Source organism: Canis lupus, unplaced genomic scaffold (genome assembly GCF_011100685.1).
Source record: "Canis lupus familiaris isolate Mischka breed German Shepherd unplaced genomic scaffold, alternate assembly UU_Cfam_GSD_1.0 chrUn_S878H1042, whole genome shotgun sequence".
Lineage (NCBI taxonomy): Eukaryota > Metazoa > Chordata > Mammalia > Carnivora > Canidae > Canis > Canis lupus.
In genome coordinates, this window is record NW_023331840.1 from 25659 (window position 1) to 32805 (window position 7147).

General features: G+C 40.4%; 1 long non-coding RNA gene across 1 annotated transcript; it reads right to left on the reverse strand.

Moving 5' to 3' along the window:
• Nucleotides 1-223: 223 nt before the first annotated feature.
• On the reverse strand, nt 224-5641 carry LOC119879444. Its single transcript, XR_005387525.1, has 3 exons — nt 5322-5641; nt 4026-4801; nt 224-788 (listed from the first exon to the last, which is right to left on the reverse strand). It is a non-coding gene; the product is annotated as an uncharacterized LOC119879444 (long non-coding RNA).
• Between the last annotated feature and the right edge of the window lie 1506 nt (nt 5642-7147).

Consider the following 7147-nt stretch of genomic DNA (forward strand, 5'->3'; position numbering starts at 1 on the left):
CCATTTACAATTGCACCCAAAAGCCTAAGATACCTAGGAATAAACGAACCAACCTAAAAACTAGGGAACACTTCTGAAAGAAATTGAGGAAGACATAAAGAGATGGAAAAATACTCCATGGTCATGGATTGGAAGAATTAATATAGTGAAAATGTCAATGTTACCCAGGGCAATTTACACATTTAATGCAATCCCTATCAAAATACCATGGACTTTCTTCAGAGAGTTGGAACAAATTATCTTAAGATTGGTGTGGAAAGGTAATTATTTTAAATTAATGTGGCTATGAACTGCTGCCATCCCTAACCTCAGAAAATATATTCCTTCTAATTTTTGTTGTGACCATTCATTACTCAAGCTAAATTCCAGCTCATGAATGTTGTCCATAAGGAGCCTATACCTTCCTGCTATTATTTCATATTCTTCTTCTAAACAAGGGCAGGCATACGTTGGCTTCATTAGTGCACACAGCCAGATCACCACCATTAAGGGAAATCATCTAGGTATTTTTGGTAAAATCTTTAACAACTTCCATGCTCATCACGGAACAAGGCTGATTTGTTCTGCCTTGCAGAAGGCAACAATTTGATCTCTGGTTTATGAGACAGCACTCAAAATGTTTTTCCATGTTTTCCCACCAAGAGAATCTGACATCAGCATGGTTTTTACCTTAACCAGTGAATGCAGGCTTTTCTCACCAAACATATCCCAGAGGAAGGTCAGGTCTTCCTGGCTGTCCACACGTGGCCCCAGCTGGACTGGCAGAACAGCCAACAGCTCATACAGACCTAGAAAGTGAAAAATAAAACACAAAGCGTAATCATAGAGTGATCTCATTAATTTCACTTAAGGTGTGTGTGAAGGATGGCTGGAACATGTCGTTTTTACTGGATCAGTATTCTGGACCATCAAGCAGAACGCTTCTCCGCGGAAGCCAAGGAACCTTTTTGACTTTTACAGCCCAATCAAATATGCAGCATCAACAGGCTAGCCTAACCTTTCGTTTGTCAACATTCTCCAGGCATCCAAGTGGACACAACCTGAGGCAGAAAACGTGTACAAGCTTTCAGAGGAAGAAGAAAACTAAATTGTCACTACTATTGTCTCAGTGTTAGCCAAAGATCAAAAGGAGTCATGAATAGGAATAACTTCCTTAGAAGAGCAGAAAATTGATAGAGTGGCACATTAAAAAGGTTTTGTGGTTTCCTTTTTTTTTTTTTTTTTAATTTTTTTTTTTAATTTATTTACGATAGTTACACAGAGAGAGAGCTAGAGAGAGGCAGAGACACAGGCAGAGGGAGAAGCAGGCTCCATGCACCGGGAGCCCGACGTGGGATTCGATCCTGGGTCTCCAGGATCGCGCCCTGGGCCAAAGGCAGGCGCCAAACCGCTGCGCCACCCAGGGATCCCGGTTTTGTGGTTTCCAAAGAGTTCCTAATGATATATAGCTTCAAAACCATTTGCGTTATCTACATCCAAATTCAAGTTCCAAAAAGCTAAGGCCTACTAAACCATACTTGGTGTTGCTTTCTTGTAGCTGCTCATTTTTCAAAAGCAACAACCACAAGCTACACAGAACTGAGTTTACCTTTAACTCCAATCTGAGCATATGCCGTAACCTCTGAAAGAGTTAAGGAAAAGGATGCAGGTTCCTCGGGGCCCTCCTCACTAGAAGCTTCTTGGGGCTAGACAGTAGTGCCCTGTTCCACCAGTAGCCTGTTGCAGAAACCCTCCCACCTCCTTTGGGGGCCGTCAGTCCTGTCCAAGAACTGTTACGACAGTGCCTGCCCGGGGCCTCTTCAGGGAGGTGACCTAGAAGTATCAACTCTCAGCACACGTTTCACTTTCCAGTGGGATTATACAAGGTAAAAAAGGAGAAACTTCCTTTTATTTCTGTCTGCTGTCTACAAGAGCTCCGAAACCTCCTGGGATCTATGACACAGGAGCATGTTGTAATTCCTGCTCTGAAGAAGTGCTGCTGTTCATCACAGGGACAGCTTTACAAGATATGTAACTAAAAGAATCGTAAATTATGGCCTGCTGATTAGTCTATTATCTTCCTAAAGTATTATCATATTCTGATAATCAGTGATCATTCACCAAATGTATTCATTTTCCCTTGGAAAGTTGGATCTGTAACTTGAGACATTAAACTCAAACATTCCTGGGATTGCATGTGGTCATAAAGATCTATTCTACTTTAGGGGGAAGAAAATGTCTCCCTATTACATTCTAAGTATTCTTGATGATTTACACTTATTCCCTTTAAAAACCTGGCATCATGCCTAACCTAGCACTATTGATGATTTCATAAAAATATTTGTAAGGTGTCCCAAATAGTCTGTTTCATATGTAACTCAGTGAGCTTCAGCTATTGTATTATTAGTTATTCATCATGACTATATTTTTTAAAGATTAATTTATTTTACAGAGAGGCAGGGGACAGGGGCAGAGAGAGACAGAATCTTAAGCAGACTCCACGCTCAGCATGGAGCTTGACACGAAGCTCCAAATCATGACCCTGATCATGGCTGGAGCTGAGACCAAGAGTCAGACACTCAACCCACTGCACCAACCAGGAGTGTCCATCGATACTGCTATTGAAAAATCAAAACTCTGAGTCAAACAGACCCTAGAGTCAAACAGGTCTATACTCATTTACCCCCCATAACTACCTCAGCCTTCGTTCCATCATATGTCAAAGAAACGGTAATCTACACATGTAGTAAACTGGACCGGAAAAATACCACAAACGTTTATGCACATACACAGGTATGTACATCTGAAAAAGCCTAAGGGACTACGTTAGTGGCGATGTACTCCACATGGTCACCAATAAACTATGCGAGATGAGGAAGCAGGGTCAAGTGTACACGGGATCTGTATTATGTATTTCAACACATGAATCCACAGTTATCTCAAAGTACAGTTAAAGCACGGACAAGTGGTGGTAATATGACTGTTATAAGAATGCAAAGAAACAAGGCACATCGTCCCTGTGGTTGGCACAAAAGAGGCATTGATGGATTTTTTAAAGATTTTATTTATTCAGAGACAGAGAGACAGACAGGGCAGAGACATAGGCAGAAAGAGAAACAGGCTCCTGCAGCGAGCCCAACTTGCTACTCGATCCCGGGACTCCAGGATCACACCCTGGGGCTGAAGGCTGATGCTTAAGCACTGAGCCACCCAGGCGTCCCTGATAAAAAGGTTTTAAAAATTGGGGCACAGCCTGAGTGGACTCAGCAGTTAGCACTGCCTTTGGGCCAAGGCCTTGATACGACAGGATCAAGTCCCACTGTGGGCTCCCTGCCTGCTTCTCCCTCTGCCTGTGTCTCTGACTTTCTCTCTGTCTCTTTGTCTCTCTCTCTCTGTGTCTCTTATGAATAAATAAAATCTTAAAAAAAAGAGTTAAAAAAAATAAAGTGACTTCTTAAGACTTCCTCAAGTGGCAACTGCCCCTTACTAGAATTCTGTCTATACCTTTACTCAACTTCACTTCAAAAAGTTTGGTTCTCTAATGAAGAACCAAGAGGAGCAGATGAATAAGCATCCGCATAAAACACATAAAGTGAAAGATCCCTATAATTTCTAATCTGTGGATAAAACCTGAAAGGAGTCTGGGGGACTAACCAAATAGCAAATCACTTCGAGATTGATGACATATGCCTTATTATCTAAATTAAAATAGGAAACACAGGGACACCTGGGTGATTGAGAAGCTGAGTGTCTAACTTTGGCTCAGGGCGTGATTCTGGCCCAGGATCCAGCCCCACATTGGGCTTTTTATGGGGAGCCTGCTTCTCCCTCTGCCTGTGTCTCTGTGTCTCTCACAAATCAATAAGTAAAATCTTTTACAAATAAAATAAAATAGAAAACACATATAAGAAAATCAACTTCTGAAGATGATTTTTTAAAAATTATATGGCCCCGATATTTAAGCTGAACTACATTCCTTTTAAATCATAAACAAGGAAAACATTTAGAAAGCAACAGATAAGCTCAAGGAGATCACAAAAACCAACCTTCACAGGAGACCTATTTCTCCTCTGGCTCAGTGTCCTTTACAGTTTATCCAGGTGTGCTTTCAATTCATCTGAGTTTGAAAGTGAACGGCAAGGAACAGCAAGGTAATTCATTCCAAGATTGAAAATAAAATGATAGCTACAGGAAATTACTCCATCAATGCTAACTGCTTCTGTCACTTATTCTTTGGTTATGAAGGTAATGTGGAAAGGTCTAATATCCATAAATCATTATGATGCTTTATACTTCATTTTGAAAACAATCCTGTCTTTTTATGTATTTCATCAGGCCTCGTTCCGACACTAGCGTATCTGTCAGTTTTTAGCACTGTCAGCAACAGACCTAGCTCATTTGTCTTTATTTCTCCAAAGCATTCCTCCTGCCTGTGCCTTTCTCAGAACACTAGTAGCTGACAGTTTCTCTCTGCCCAGAGAGTTCTAGCCTCAGACTTCTGCTACTGTAGCCACCCAGGTAGAACAGAGGACATCCCCACGCACAATTTTTTGAGCAGGAGAGTGAATGCAAATCAGCACAGTATCCGCATAAGGTCCTCGGTGACAGGACTTTTGGAAACATTTGCAGCGGCTTCTGGTTTTCACTCCCAGGATCTCACACTTGTGTCTGCGCCAGGAAGAGCTCTGCTCAGGACCGGGCCCAAGGGAGCCGGGTGGCAGGGAGCTCCGAAAGGCACACTTACATCATCAGCCAAGACTGCTGTGCTGTGGAGGATGGGCACAGGGTTCTACTTCTCATAGTAGTAGAGCTTTTCATGAATCTAGAAGAAAAACAAGAGTATACAAGTTCACCTGCTAGCAAACAGTGAGATAGTTGAAGGGTTTTCAGCACTGCGAATAGAAACAGATCCACTAAACCTCAAAAAAAAATTAAACGTTTCTATAAATCTGTAGATAATAAATAAGTGGGCTTATTTCTATGGTCCAGTCTGATTCTTCTTTAAGATTCTCATGTCAATGTTCTATGTTTAAATCAAAGTTTTTCTAATTGCGACATCATTGACATGTACCACTGTAATACTTTTATATGTACAACATAATGATTTGCTGTATATATATATTGCAAAATGGTTACCACAGTAAATTTAGTTACTATCACTGTACATTGTTACATGAGATGTCAAATGGGGGTAAAAATCATTATCAAATAGAGCCCACATAAAAGCTAAACCTTTTTCCCTTGAATAATTATGATAGTTTTCTAAAATATGTAACTTCTAAAACATATTGCTTCAGTACTTTAAGTATCAGTTGTAGTTCATATCTCTACTAAATACATACATGATGATTAATAAGGCGGCAGCCACTTGGGTTGGTACGTGATAACCATTAGAAGCAAGGGAACTGGCGTGGTGTGTGCCCTCCTGAGCATGCTGTTCCTTTCGCTTCGTCTTTTTTTCCCCCAGATTGTCAACCTTTCTCCCAAATTCAAACTTCTAAGAAACAGAGGGAATGCTCCTAGATGAAGACATTTCTCAGAACTATTGAGCTTAGATAACTTTCTGTCCTGTAAAACAAGTAAAATTATACTATCAGGGAATAATTGGGTCCTTTCTTTCCCAACATTACCCAAGAAACAACAAAGGTGAGAATGTATTTTTAGTGCACTAGAAGACACATGGAGTTCCTTAAAAATCTGCTTTAACAAATGCAAAACTGTTGGCTTTTACGTTTTATCTACTTCAGCTCTTACACAGGTGCCTTTAAAATGTTATACTTGAAAACTTACTTGAGCCTCTTCTTACTTACAGTTGAAGAAATTACCCCCGCACTATATATATAAAACAGTTGCACCGCAGAATTTCCAGTTTTTAATAGGTATCAAGTAATACACTCAGAGGTATCAGGCCATCTACTCTTTAAATAATAACTGGCGATGGTTCCACACATAGAAACAAATGAGTTGGGACTTAAAACTCAGGCCACCTGGCTCAGTGTCAGAGCTTGTCGTCACTCCACATGCCTGCCTCTCAGAAACATCTTGTCTGCCTTTTCCACGGACCTCAATCATGGCTGGATGAACAGGATAGAGAGAGGCTCGCAGATATGTGACAAATAATACTGGCTGTTTCTAATGACTACGGGATTAGGAATGGCTTCTCTTCACCCCTCCCTGTCTTTTTTCTTTCCGACAATTCTTAATTTTTCCAGATGAATTTGTATTGATTCTGTACCATAATTACAACTTAAACATTATATGCCCCAAATAAAGACATTCTTCTCCACTTCATTTTCTTCTGAGGGTCTTTTATAAACAAGGAGCCCCTCTTTCCACATCATCATCTTTCCATCTTCACCCAAGTGAGTTGAGTGCGGACCCCTACCCTGCCAACCCTGGGACGTTGTATTGTATCAGGAGTTTTTAAATGCTCTCCCAGAATTTCCAAATGCTGGTAACCCTATGATGATATGTGTTTTACTCCAGGACATAATTTTAAATATGAAGTTGGTATGAAAGTAAAAATTACTTCAAGTAATTAATGTTCAATCTCACAAAATATTTTCTACCATATGTACCAATAGTGTTTTCCGGGTGTGACCAGGTAATATGGGAATTCTATTTACAGAATTTATTTATAAATTTCCAAATACTAGCCATCTCATCGTGGCTTTCCCAAAAGGGCCTCACTTGGCTAGATATTTGGGTCACTTAATGTGCCGTGGAATCCATTGATGATATCTTACTGAGACTTTCCTCATTAGTTCTCGCAACTGAAGTTGGCTTTTTTTCTCCTGGTCCTGTCTTTATGGGGTCATAATATCAGTGTTACACTGCTTTCGCTTTTTTTTTACACTGTGGAAAGTTTCAATCTTTTTCTATGCTCTCAAATCTCAATGCCACTAAAGTAATCTTTTCTTTAAGTGTTTGATGGCATTCCCATGGGAAACCAGGAGGATCAGATACATTATGGAGGGCAGCTTCATCCCCCAACTTTATTTCTTGTGGGTGGTGTATGGAAATTTCTCCATTTAGGTTTTCTATCTCTTCCTTTGTCAGTTACAGTAAACACCGTTTTCCTACAAAATTACTCATTTTTTTCTGGCCTTAAAAAATTAAATGAATCTGACTCAGTTGGGGGATGGGGCAGATGGCAGAGGATTAGGGG